General features: G+C 47.7%; 1 long non-coding RNA gene across 9 annotated transcripts in view; it reads left to right on the top strand.

The window, feature by feature from the left end:
- Window positions 1-13,828, top strand: part of LOC147348371 (uncharacterized) — a 200,031-nt gene that overhangs the window by 175,448 nt on the left and 10,755 nt on the right. The window lies entirely within an intron of this gene.

The raw sequence follows: 13,828 nt of genomic DNA, 5'->3' as shown, positions 1-13,828 counted from the left end.
GCCAGCGTTTGTTATTTATAGGCTTTTCAAACGATGGCCATTCTGACCAGTGTGCAGTGATACCTCACTGGAGTTCTGATTTGCATATCCCTCATAATTAGTGGTGTTGAGCGTATTTTCATGTTCTTATTGGCCACCCGTATGTCATCTTTGGAGAAATGTCTGCTTAGGCTTCTGTCCATTTTTAATTGCATTGTTTTTTCATTACTGAGCTGCAAGAGCTATTGGTGTATTTTGGAAATTAAGCCCTTGTCAGTTGCATCATTTGCAGAGAGTTTCTCCCAGCCCATCCATACATTGTCTTGTCTTTTATGATTTTCATTTGTTGTGCAAAAGCTGCTAAGTTTGATTCATCCCATTTATTTATTTTTGTTTTTATTTCTGTTACGTTGGGAGACTGACCTAAGAGAACACTGCTGTAATTTATGAGTGTTTTGCCTATCTTCTCCTGTAGGCGTTTTTGGGTGTCATGTGTTACGTTTAAGTCTTTGAGCCATTTTGAGTTTATTTTTGTGGATAGTGGGAGGATGTGTTTAACTTCATCGATGTACATGTGGCTGTCCAATTGTCACAACAACACTTGCTGAAGAGAGACTGTCTCTTTTCCATAGTGTATTTGGGGAGAGACAGAGAAGGGACAGGAGTAGAGGATGGGACAGGAGGTTGCTGACACTGACTGTAATGCTTTTTGTCAACGATTTTGAAAAGTGAGTCAAGGAAAAGTTGTTGATTATCTACCTTTCTCTTTTAGATGAAATGAGCTTTAGCAAGTTGTGACCACCATAGATGGGACGCTTGGGTATATGTCTGGCTAAAGACTGTTAGCAGGACTTGGATAGCAAGTGCCTTGTACTTTAGACAGGGTCTTATCCTTGGGAATCAAACCTGTCTGGCTAGCTGCCTTTCCTCTTTCCTTATCTCCTTCCTTCAACTTCTCCACTATGAATTCTAAATCAGATCAGATCAGATCAGTCGCTCAGTCATGTCCGACTCTTTGCGACCCCATGAATCGCAGCACGCCAGGCCTCCCTGTCCATCACCAACTCCCGGAGTTCACTCAGACTCACGTCCATGGAGTCAGTGATGCCATCCAGCCATCTCATCCTCTGTCATCCCCTTCTCCTCCTGCCCCCAATCCCTCCCAGCATCAGAATCTTTTCCAATGAGTCAACTCTTCGCATGAGGTGGCCAAAGTACTGGAGTTTCAGCTTTAGCATCATTCCTTCCAAAGAAATCCCAGGGCTGATCTCCTTCAGAATGGACTGGTTGGATCTCCTTGCAGTCCAAGGGACTCTGAAAAGTCTTCTCCAACACCACAGTTCAAAAGCATCAATTCTTCGGTGCTCAGCCTTCTTCACAGTCCAACTCTCACATCCATACATGACCACAGGAAAAACCATAGCCTTGACTAGACGAACCTTTGTTGGCAAAGTAATGTCTCTGCTTTTGAATGTGCTATCTAGGTTGGTCATAACTTTCCTTCCAAGGAGTAAGTGTCTTTTAATTTCATGGCTGCGGTCACCATCTGCAGTGATTTTGGAGCCCAGAAAAATAAAGTCTGACACTGTTTCCACTGTTTCCCATCTAGTTCCCATGAAGTGGTGGGACTGGATGCCATGATCTTCGTTTTCTGAATGTTGAACTTTAAGCCAACTTTTTCACTCTCCACTTTCACTTTCATCAAGAGGCTTTTGAGTTCCTCTTCACTTTCTGCCATAAGGGTGGTGTCATCTGCATATCTGAGGTTATTGATATTTCTCCCGGCAATCTTGATTCCAGCTTGTGTTTCTTCCAGCCCAGCGTTTCTCATGATGTACTCTGCGTATAAGTTAAATAAACACGGTGACAATATACAGCCTTGACGTACTCCTTTTCCTATTTGGAACCAGTCTGTTGTTCCACATCTAGTTCTAACTGTTGCTTCCTGACCTGCATACAAATTTCTCAAGAGGCAGATCAGGTCTTCTGGTATTCCCATCTCTTTCAGAATTTTTCAGTTTATTGTGATCCACACAGTCAAAGGTTTTGGCATAGTCAATAAAGCAGAAATAGATGTTTTTCTGGAACTCTCTTGCTTTTTCCATGATCCAGCGAATGTTGGCAATTTGATCTCTGGTTCCTCTGCCTTTTCTAAAACCAGCTTGAACATCAGGAAGTTCACGGTTCATATATTGCTGAAGCCTGGCTTGGAGAATTTTGAGCATTACTTTACTAGCGTGTGAGATGAGTGCAATTGTGTGGTAGTTTGAGCATTCTTTGGCATTGCCTTTCTTTGGGATTGGAATGAAAACTGACCTTTTCCAGTCCCGTGGCCACTGCTGAGTTTTCCAAGTTTGCTGGCATATTGAGTGCAGCACTTTCACAGCATCATCTTTCAGGATTTGGAATAGCTCAACTGGAATTCCATCACCTCCACTAGCTTTGTTCATAGAAAGCCCCAAATCTTCACCACAATCTGCAAGCTCTTCTTGACCTCCAGCTGAACTTCCCAGCCTCGCTGGCCACCGTTACCTCCATTTTTGGTCATCTAGTCCCACTGGCCATCTTCCAGCTTCTCAGACATTCCATACCACACAGGGCCTTTGCATTTGCTATTTCTTATGGCTGGAATGCTCTCCCGACTCCACTCTTTCCAACTCTGCCTGTGCCCAGGTACCTCCGACTCATTCACTGAGCTTTGGTTTAATCCCCAACTGAGTTTTCATTTCTTTGAGGGAAACCTTCCCTGGTCGCCCGACTGGGACGAGCTCCCTCGTACAAACTCTCAGAGCATGGTGACCCCTTCATGTCGGTTACCGACGGCTCTGTCATGCTTGTGGGTGCGGTGGTTTGAGTGTCTGTTTCCCCACCTGGTTAATCCCATAGGAACACAGACAGAGTGTGCGCCAGTTTACACCTGATTCCTCAGTGTCTAGCACACAGCTTGGTTATCATAATATTTTGTGAGTAAAGACATGGATGAAGAACTGTCATTTATAGCCAGAAAAACATCCACTTAAGACTGATGGTTAAATAAAAACATTTTCCATAAAATAAAAGCTAAGATAGTTCCCACTAAGATAACCCACTAAAAGAATACCGAAAGGCTGGACCTCCAGCTCTAGGCAAGGTCAGCACAGATCACACAGATGTCTGAGAAACAAGATCTCGGCAAATATATCGGGAAATCTAAACACTGTATGAAGTAATACTTGCTGTGTCTATTATAGGGCATTAAACAACAACATACTGGTCAAATAAGAGCATATACGTTAGGAGAAAAACTAAAATCGAAATGATCTAAGAACCTCGCATTGTTTGAGATGAGGATCAAGGTACTGATTAATATAAGACTGTCTTCAATGTAAACGTTTAAGCATATTGGGTATCCACGTTGTCAAAAAATAGGAAATGTGGTTTTCAAAACAAAAAGTCAGAAAATGGAATGAGGAAAAAGAAACACTACTCACCCCAAAGGAAAAGGAAGATGAATGAAAGAAAGAGTGAGTGAAAGTCTCTCAGTCGTGTCTGACTCTTTGAGACCCCATGGAACAGTCCATGGAATTCTCCAGACCAGAATACTGGAGTGCGTAGCCATCCGCTTCTCCAGGGGATCTTCCCAACCCAGGGATGGAACCAGGTGGATTCTTTACCAGCTGAGCCATCAGGGAAGCCCAAAGAAAGGAAAAGTAGGACAAATAGAAAGCTTAAAATATATCAATGATCACAGTCACTACAATGAACTGGCTTTTCAAAGACAAAGAGTAAAGGCGGCCAGAGCAAAGAAAATCCAACTCCAGATGTTTAAAAGAAACACTCAAAATCTAAAGATTCAGAGCAGTTGAATAAAAGGATTGAAAGAGACAAGTACCAACCAAAAGAAGACAACCATAGCCATATTGATACCAAACCCAATAGACTTTGAGGTGCAAAACATTCTTTGATATTAATGTACATATAAATTATAAATTTACAATTATGAATAATAATAGTAATGAAAGTTCTTGTTTGCAAGCAAGATAGCAAGTGAACAAATGAGTAAGATGCCATTAATTCATTTGTATCTTCAAGTCGTTGAGAAATCACGTCCATGGCAAGGGGGCAGGCAGCTCCGTTGAAACCAAGGGGGAGCTCCCTCCCAGCTTCCTCCGTTGTCTGGGCTGCACTGCCTGCCAGGAGCCTGCCATCCCGCTTTACGCAGCCTCGAATAGGAGGACCTCCCCGTGCTCACCACAGCTTCGCTTCCCTCGACTGCTGGCTGAGTGGACCGGTTTCCACTACTGTTTGGCACAGTTCCTCAGTCACCCCCACTGAAAGCCACAACCGCTCAGCCACACGTCCTTGGTCCCCTGTTCTTCCAGCCCCGGGTCAGAGATATAAGGGAACCCAGATGCTCTGTGTCGAGTAAATATCCTCCAATTATCCCTCCTCTCCAAGCTTCACCATGTATGCATGTGTATATGCTTAGTCCCTTCAGTACTGTCCGACTCTATGTGACCCCATGGACTGCAGCCCACCAGGCTCCTCTGTCCATGGGATTCTCCAGGCAAGAACACTGGAGCGGCTGGCCATGCCCAGGGCATCTTCCTGACCCAGGGATCGAACCCGTATCTCTTACATCTCCTGCACTGGCAGGCGAGTTCCTTACCACTAGCACTCTGATTCTCCCGCCTCTCCAAGCTTCACCCTGTGAGTCTGACTTAAATTCTTTCTCTATCTGTTCCCTCAGCACTTTTGCAAAATTATCAGCACAGAGCACTGTCCCAAGTACAAAGAAAAAACTCCTTAAGAGCCCTTAGCCTGACATTCCAGAACTATCCTAGCACATCCTGCTTCTCTGACTCCCGGGCAGGGAGGAGTGTGGTAACAACTGCCGAGCTCCTGAGCGACCCTCCACCCTTCAGACCCAAAACGTTTCTAACTTCAAGCCTGAAGGTAGCTGACAGAGATCATTTTTTATATGTTAAAATGACTTCTTTGAAAGAAATTCATTATCAATATCATAAACATTAATCAAATTTAAAACTGACTCTGCTGCTGTGAACACTTTTGTGCACTGCTATTCAGACATTCCCCACCCACACACATACGAAGTTTTCCCCATTCATTTCCATTATGAAATAGAGCATTTAGCCTAAGGGCAAAAATGAGATGAAGACCCCTGGATATCAGCAAGTCAGGCGTGTGACACACCCGTTAAAATCACGTGTTCTCAGGACTAAGTTTTTCACTGAAAAGTTGAAAAATCAACAACACATTAAATAGTAAGAGAAATGGTTTCCCCCCAAAAGAAAAGAAAATATAGCTCTTTGAATCAGTTATCTGTGACTGCATGACAGACTGCCTCACCACCCCTAGACGTCACAAAATACAGTCCTGAAACGGCATTGCCCTGCAGGAGCCATGTCTGCGCTCTCTGGACACCTCATCAGAATTCTCTCTCCCTCTTTTTTTTTCCCCCTTTAAATTGTGGTAAGAACACTTAACATGAGATCTACCTCTTAACAAATTTTAACTGTACAATACAGTATTGTTAACGGCAGGCGCAGGGGTGTACAGCAGGTCGCTAGAATTTATTCTTCTTGCATGCCTGAAACCCTATACCCTTGAACAGCAGCCCCCATCTCCCCTCCCCTCCTTCCCCTGGCAACCGCCCTTCCAGTCTCTCTCTCTGTAGGCGCTGGACTATTGTGGATGCTTCATGTAAGTGGAATCACGTGGTACCTGTCCTGTGACTGGCTTCCTTCACTTAGCGTAACGTCTGTCCTCCAGTTTCATCTGTGTTGTCACGTATGGCAGGATTTCTGGGTTTTTTGAAGCTGAATAATATTTCCTTGTGTATGTACATTATCCATTCATCTGTTGATGGACGTTTAGGCTCTTTTCAGATCTTGGCTGTTTTGAATAAGCCTGCAGTGAATATGGGAGTGCAGATAGCTTTTTGAGATCCTGATTCAGGTTCTTTTGAATAAAGACCCAGAATGGGGGTTGCAGGGTCCCATACTAATTCTAGGAATTTAGACCCCGGGAGTCGGGCTCAGCTCCCCACCCCCACCCCCAAGTGTGCTGATTGAACAATGGCAGATCCCCACTCAGGGTCCTGGTATTCAACCTGACAGGGAGATTTCTAGAAACACAGGAGACCTGGGAGTGAACATCTGGAGCAGAGGTTTCAGCCTCACCCAAGGTGCCCAGAAAGAACAGACTCCCAGGACTCTGTCTGACCACAATGAGTCTGATGTCCAAAAGAGGGCTCCAGCATCTGTCTCTTAGAATATCCAGCTGATTCTGGAGCACTGACAAATGTGGAGCACGCAGCAGAAGGCAGGTCTGCGTCTCTCTGATCTGAGGTCCCCGGAGCCAGCCCAAGGCTCGAGGCCTCGTTGGCTTCCAGAGACATGACACCATCTTCCACGGAGCGGTGGTGTCCTCCCGCTGGAGCAGGTTCTGGGACTTCCGCCAAAAGACCCGTAACTGACACGGCCCAGAGCTGATGGGGCTGCACACCTGTGCAGTGCCGGCCTCCATTTTGCACTTTGCAGTCTTGGCTGTTGTTGTTGCATCTGCCTCTCTGTGGAGCGTTTTCCCACGTTTGGGCATCTACATACGAGAAACAGGTCCTTGCGACAAGACAGCTGAACTGTGAGTTTCACATTCTCCGTTCTGGGGGAGTTGCACTGTAGATAATGTTTTTCTAGTTTAAATCAGCCCCTGTCCACCGCCGGTGTTGGTGCTGGTTCCGGTGGCGGCGGCCCCCGGTTCCTCCTGCTGGCCCATCTTGAGTGTCCAGTGGGTCAAGGTGTGGCTCCAGGCCAGTGCTCCCAGCAGAAGTGTTCTCAGTGTGGGAAAGTCCTGTAGCATCACCGTGACTTTGGATGTGAGACTGATAAGCATGTGAAGCGCAGTTAGTGCAACTGAGGAACTGGATATTTTATTGTTATTGTTTTTTAAATGAATGGCATCTTCTTTCTTTATTTGGCTGTGTCAGGTCTTGGTTGCAGCATGTGGGATCTCACTTTTGTATTTTACTTAAATTGAAATAGCTGTATGTGGCTAGTGGCTCCCACACTGGACAATGCAGTTCTAGATACTTCACCTAATTAATTATTGCATGGAAGGAACACCCAGCTTCCTGTTCCAGACGAGGAAATGGATACTCAAAGAGAGGCAGAAGGTCGTGCCTGATGTCCCCAAGAGAGACGGGGCGAGGATTCAAACCCAAATTCAAGCCATGATAACTGCTTACCTCCCCCGCAAACACACACACAAACACACACAATGTGTGTGAAACACTGATGGGAATAAAATAAAGCTGAACAGCCCACCTCCGAGGCATCAGCTCTGTTTTAGTTACAAAGCCAAAACAAAAAGGAAAGCCGCAGAGCAGGACACACACTATCAATTCCGCCTAACCATGCAGCCGCCGGCCAAGGGGCTTGGCTTCTCCCCCAGCCGCCCTGGCTCGACGCGGGGCCTGCGGTCGGGTGTGTTTTATTGCACGCCGAAAACTCCAAGGCAGCTCGGCCTCCAAGAACAAAAGCGACTGCGGGGTGAGGAGGGAATGGGGCCAAGAGGCAGGCCCTCCCATCTCCGAGGACGGACCCCGCGTCTGACAAGCCACATCCAGGCTTATAAAACGGCCGCCCGGGTGCGGAAGGGGCTCGGCCGCTGGGAAAAGGTCCCCGCTGCCTCTCGGCTCCCCGCGCCCCGGGAAAACTCCATCGCTAACAGTTACGGTCAGCCATTTAAATCACATTACACTGTAAGTGGATATACAAATTGTCAGCCCTAATGAAATTTAGAAGGAAGCAGTGGGAGAGGTGAAAACACTTAGAACTGGTTTCTTGGTTTGCGAGACCCGAATTCAAGTGGTTTACACTGCTCGTTGAGAACGTGCTCAGAGTGTGGTTTTCCTGCCGGCGCGTGGAGGCTCCAGGCAATCGCGGTGCAGCCTCCGGAAGGTTCGGCCTGGATGACCTCGGGGTCACGTGGAGCAGCTGGAGGCACAGGAGGGTGTCCTCTTTCTCGCACCTTGCGGAAGGCCCGGTGCCCAGCTGCGTGCGGAGGAGCGAGTGTGTTGGAATAACTCAGGAGCCATCTGCCACTAAGTAATTGCCCCAGGCTTCTCTCTCCAGGGCGGGAAGGATCCCGGCAGACAGGAGGGCTTGCGGGTTAGGATAGTAAGATAGGAGCTTCTGTTTAATGAGTGGTCACCGCTCGCCTACCACTAGGCGAACCCTTTCCCCGGTGATCCTCCCCGGCCCGCTGCCGTGCACAGGGTTGCCCCTTTCACAGACCAGGTAATGGGAGCTCAGAAAGGTCGAGGCTCTTTCCCAAGATTGTGCAGGCGGTTCTGATTTCGAGGCTCAGAGTTCTCCTGCACCGCCACCTTATGCCCACCAGGGCTCGCAGCAGGGACCTGTGGGTGTGAGACTGTGTGCCCCGGAGGAGGACACGTGCCACTGACGTGCTTTCCCTGCGTCGCCCCAGTTTTCATTTGCATTCTCTTTCCACATAATGGGGTTTGAGGCCTGGTCTCCGGCTCCACGTGCCTTCAAATTCCTGGGAGGAAATTACCAGCAGGAAATCAAACTCAGTCATGTGACCCTGACCAAACTCTTGTGCACATGTCAGGAAGTAAGGCCCAGAGAAGGGGAGAGATTCGTCCAAAGTCACACAGCAAAGTGGTGGCCAGAGTGGGGTCATCATCCACACGGTGAAAGTCCCATTGGCTCGTGGTAAAGCCAGCGTTGGGGTCTCCCTGGCCTGGTTCATATGTGGAGGGGACCCTTGCCTGACCCACTCCGGGGCCTCCTTGCACAAGCGTGTGAACTCGGATGAAGGACTCTGAGGTGGTCTCAGCTTGAAAACCAGGAAGAGGGCCTGGGTCAGGAATGAAATGTTGGGTTCCTAGTGTTTCTAGCCTGCCATTTGTCTCTTCCCAGTAACCCTGAGGCGCTATTATCTTGGGGATGGAAGTAAGGGCTCTGTAATCAGAGAGACCCAGCTTTGCTTCTGACCAGATCTGTAGTTTTGGGCAAGACACTTAATTTCCTGGGGCTTCTCTTTCTTCTGTAAAATGGAAAGAGTGACCCTTCTTTTTTTGTCAGATGCCATGAAATCAAACAGTCATGTAAAGAAAATAAACTTAAAGAAATAGCTTAAAAAAATAAGCCACCCAGGACGTGTGTTCAGGAAAAGGGAGGAATTGCTAACAAAGCAGTGGTGTGAGCTGCACAGGTCTTTCTGTTCACACTTTATAAACAGAAACCTGAGGCCCAAAGGAAGCGCAGTTGGCCCAAAGGCTTCCCATGAGGGCACAGTTGGCTACCTGCTGCCAGCCAGGTGAGGTACAGTGCAGGGTGTACCTGGGGTTCAGGAGCCCAGGCTGCCCTCCTGTGCCCCAGGATCTTGCTCTGTAAAGAGGAGGTAGGTCCCCACCCTGCTCGTGGTACAGGTCTCTCCTAAGACATGGGAAAACATTCCTTGGAGTTTCCCAGGGATGGGGGAGGACTTGGCACGCCTGAGCTGAGGCCGAGCCCATCCTGACTCCCCACCCTCTGCTTCCCCAGCCTGAGCCTGATCAAGAATCTTCAGGAGCCCCCTCCCAGGGCCTCCAAGGAAGCACCCTGCAATTTGCTGAATCAGGGAGGCTCATGAGTCATCAAAAGCAGGGTGATAGGAATGTGGCTGGTTTCTTGCCATGCTGGAGGGGGTGATTGCTGCCACCATGACTGCCGTTCATGCCACTGCCTGAGGTCCGATTTGGTGCCACGCCGCTTACTTCCATGATTAGCCATCCTCACTACACACTGTTGCATCATAGCCTCATGACCCACGTGAGAATACTGAATGAAGCTCTGAGAAGTTAAGTAACTGGCCAAAGGACACACAGCTCAGAAGAGCAGAGCTTGGAACCAGCTTTTCTTGACTCCAAAGTCTTCGTCCTACGCACTGCACCGTGCTGAGGTTGGTTGCTGTGAGAGAAAGGAATCCTGTCTCAGGTGCTGTCACAGGAGAGTGGGCCTCTTGGACTCTTGGCCTGTGAGGGAGACTGTCTGAAGGTCTTCAGCAGCTCCTCACAGTTGGTGCGGATCTTCGCACTGTGGCTTCACCACTCTTCTCATTGAGAGGTGGTGTGTGCTTCTCCATCTCTTTGAATCCGGGCTGTGTGTGGGCTTGCTTTGGCCAGTAAATGCAGCGGATGTCATACACATTCACGCCTCCACGGCCACCGGAATTGGTACTAGGAACTGCCTCAGATACCAAGATCCAAGGATGTTTGAGTCCCACAGTCAGCACCCTGTACCTGTGGATGCAGAGGGAGGACTCTAGTGGAACTTTGGAGCTTCCAGCCTCACCTGCAGGGGATATGGTACCACAGTGTGAAAGAGCCCAGGGCGCCCCTTATCCCTGAAGATAAGAGACCGTGTGGAGAGAAAGGCCCAACCAACAGCCAGAACCAGCTCTTGGTGTGTATGAGAGGTCGTGTAGGATCAGCCAGCCCCTTGCCCATCTGCCAGCCCCAGGTGAGAGCAGCGGGACACTGGTCCCCTGCAGCTAACCTGGCCCATGTCGGTGACTTGCAGGACCATAAGCGGATACAATGGCTATGGTTCTAAGCCACTAATTTTTGTATGAGTGTGCTGTGTTATTCAACAATGGACAAGTGGTAAAGTGAGTGACTTGACTCTTCTGGTCTCAGTGTCCTCATCTGTAAAACGAGCCTACACTTGTCAGAGAGGGTGAAGCTCAAGCCTGTGAGTCTTGAGGCCCTGAGTCTATAGCATGGGGTTGGCAGCATCGGCATCAAAGGGTCACCACTGGGTGAGCAGCTCTGGTCAGGGTCTCTGAGGCAAGAGGCGTGTGGTGAGCCCCTCCGAGGGTACGATGCACATGGCAACTTCTCACAATTACTTGGGCCACAATGTCATTAAAGATGATATTGAGAAACTCTGACTTAGAAGGAGAACACTGGTGAAGACCATGGCAAGTCTGTGATCCTGCGGGCTCAGTTAGGTGACAGAAAGACTGGCCAACTGGACACACAGCCTGGACGGGTGGGGTGGGGGCCGGGCAGCGGCTGCTGGGGTGCAGCTGAGTGTGCCGTGCTGGGGACTTGTGGCGCCGTGCACCCAGGCGGCCAGTTCTTCCCGTGTCGTAGCCAGAAGTGCACACTTGAATGTGAACATACTCATCTTTCAAGTGCTGGCAACTAATTTGAGTATTTTTTTTTTTACTGTTTTGCCGGTCAAAGAAAACACATCTGGCAGCACACAGCCAGGGGGCCACGGTGTGAAAGCTCCCCCAAATGCTCAGAGGGCCTTCCTGGCCCTGAGCTGGCTGCTGGGGGTATTGTACACAACAGGGCCCCGCCCTCCAGGGTGTAGTCTTTCCAGACTTCTGTCCTTGCTAGCTAACCGAGAGCAAGGCCTCACCGTGGACTCGAACCTGCTCTGAACATCCCGAACACGGCAATTCTTATTCACAAAACCTGCAGTATAACATTCTCTCACTTCAAATACAGGTGTGCAGAGAGGTTATACAGCTTCCCACAGGGACAGCGCTAATGGCAGTACCAAGGTCTGAACCCAGGAGTCTGGCTTCAGAACCTATGTATATTTTTTTAAATATTTATTGGTTTGGCTGTGCCAGGTCCTATTTGCGGCACGTGGGCTCCTCCATCCTTGGTTGTGGCATCCACTGGAGATGCAGAGCCTGTGTTCTCAGTCGGGCTGCCCTCTGGAGGGTGCTGCAGCCCCGCGCTCCACACGGGGAAGCTTGCAGGGGACTTCTCGGGCTCAGGAGTCACCCCGGGCAAGCACCCGTCCGCCGTCGGCCCTCCTTCCCCGTGTGCTCAGAGCCTCAGTCCCTCTATCTCAGGCCGTGCTTCTCAGCTGGGGGCTGATTCCACTTCCTGGGATACAGGGTCCCTGGTGTCAGGAGACATTATTGCTTGTCACAAATGGGGGGCCCTCCTGGCATCTCGTGGGTAGAGGCTAATGATGCTGCTAAACATTGCACCCCCAAAATAAAGAATGCTCCAGCCTCAGATGTCAACACCACCAAGGTGAGAAACCTGATCTCAGCAGCTGGCTGGCAACCATGGCAACATCCAACCGGGAGCCAGCAGAATATTCCAGGTGATTCAGTCTGTTTCCCTAAGACTTTGTTCTCTCTTCTCAAATCATTCTTTCTTCTCTTGCCCGGGAATGTCTTCATAATCCGATGTCACTGTGCTAAATGCCTGCAGTGTCTAACGATCTCCCCAATACAACTCTCTTATACATTAGTAGCAGCAGAACAAATAAATGGTGGGGGTGGCAGGGGGTGGGAAACAGCTGCAGGCAAAAAGATCCACGATAGAGCCTTGAAATCTGACCATAGGATGTACATGCCTGAAATGTGGATATCTGTTCTGGATTCTCTGAGCCATCATCAAGCCCACATTACACTTCAGTCGTCATGAGCACCATCGCTGCCAAACATAACACGTGACTGCAGATTTCATAAGATGATTTTAATAGAAAAGTAGTACAAGATGTGAACAAAAATAAATACTCTTTATCTCATTTCTAGCCCAGCAAATAGTACACTGCACATAAAACTGATCTACAATGCAATTTTCCTCATTTCTTGTTTGCCTCTGAAATACAGAGACAGCATGTTAATTAAATCTTCTAGATTAAAATTGATACATTTTTAAGAAAAAAATCATACCAACCTTTAATCATTCATTTTTTAAAAGTTGGCTCACAAGATGCTGTTTCTCTAACATAAAATATTATCCAGTCATCAGAGTTAAATATAAGGTCTGTGTGAATAGGTGAATTAGAAGACTCTCTTACTCAGTTTTAATTCCTGCATTGCTGTTTCCAATATTAAGAATGCATTTCATTGTCTTACTTTCAAAGTATAGCATCTGCATCTGGCTCTCACCAATCCACAGAGAGGGGAGAGTAACAAATACTTTTTAAAAAAATAAATATTTTAGAAGTATATTTTACAGTGATAATGCAGTATTGCAGACCTATGCCTTGGTGTGTATTTGCATCATATACATATCCTTCAAGTTATTAGTCCCTTTTCTAGCTGTCTCTATTTACATTATGGATCACTCACTCTTTGGGGGTTGCTTTTGCTAACGATCTCTAGGAGTCAGCCCATGACAGTTTCTTATTTGGAGTACTTGTGCTAACATGTCATCTTTGATTCTGGTGGCTTGAATAAGGTCTTACAAAAACAAATTGAAAACTGTATTGGAAAATAGAACAAGCAGAGGGTTTGTGTGGCCTACTGAACAGTGCCGGTCTTGGGAGGTCAACAGCTCAGAGAACTGAACAGATACACTGGACTAAAGCTTAAAACAGCCTTCCTTTTACTTAAGCCCATAATTACTATTTTGAACATAGCTCCATTCGCTGCTGCCTGTATATAAATTTTTTGCTAATTTTCCTGTATTGGGAAGATCTTGAATGCAGTCCAGGATGAGATGAAAAAAAAAAAAAGCTGACGCTCCTAAATCGAATATATGTTTTTGCAATAAGGAACACTGGTCAATATACAACTGAGGAAAACCTGAAACAGATGTGAGTCCTAGAACCACAAGCGTTTGAATTTGCCCAGAAATGCTATTTTAAACACTCTATATGTTGGTCTACTGTTTTTTTGTGGAATAATGCATTCTTGGCATCCTTAAAAGGTTTCAATATGTTACAAGGTTATCCAGAAAGAAAAAAGCAAGGGGCTAACATATCAATTTGTGCGTCGCGGCCCAGACTCACCGCGCCTTCAAGAAGCACGAGGGCCCGTATTAATTGCACTTAACACAACGAACCTTCAGTTTCCT

The sequence above is a fragment of the Bos grunniens genome, chromosome 22, assembly GCF_055505025.1.
Source record: "Bos grunniens cultivar Pamir isolate PY7600 chromosome 22, Bosgru_T2T1.0, whole genome shotgun sequence".
NCBI classification, from domain to species: Eukaryota; Metazoa; Chordata; class Mammalia; order Artiodactyla; family Bovidae; genus Bos; species Bos grunniens.
Note: the sequence above shows the minus strand (reverse complement) of the source record. Positions and strands in the feature narration are given on the sequence as shown.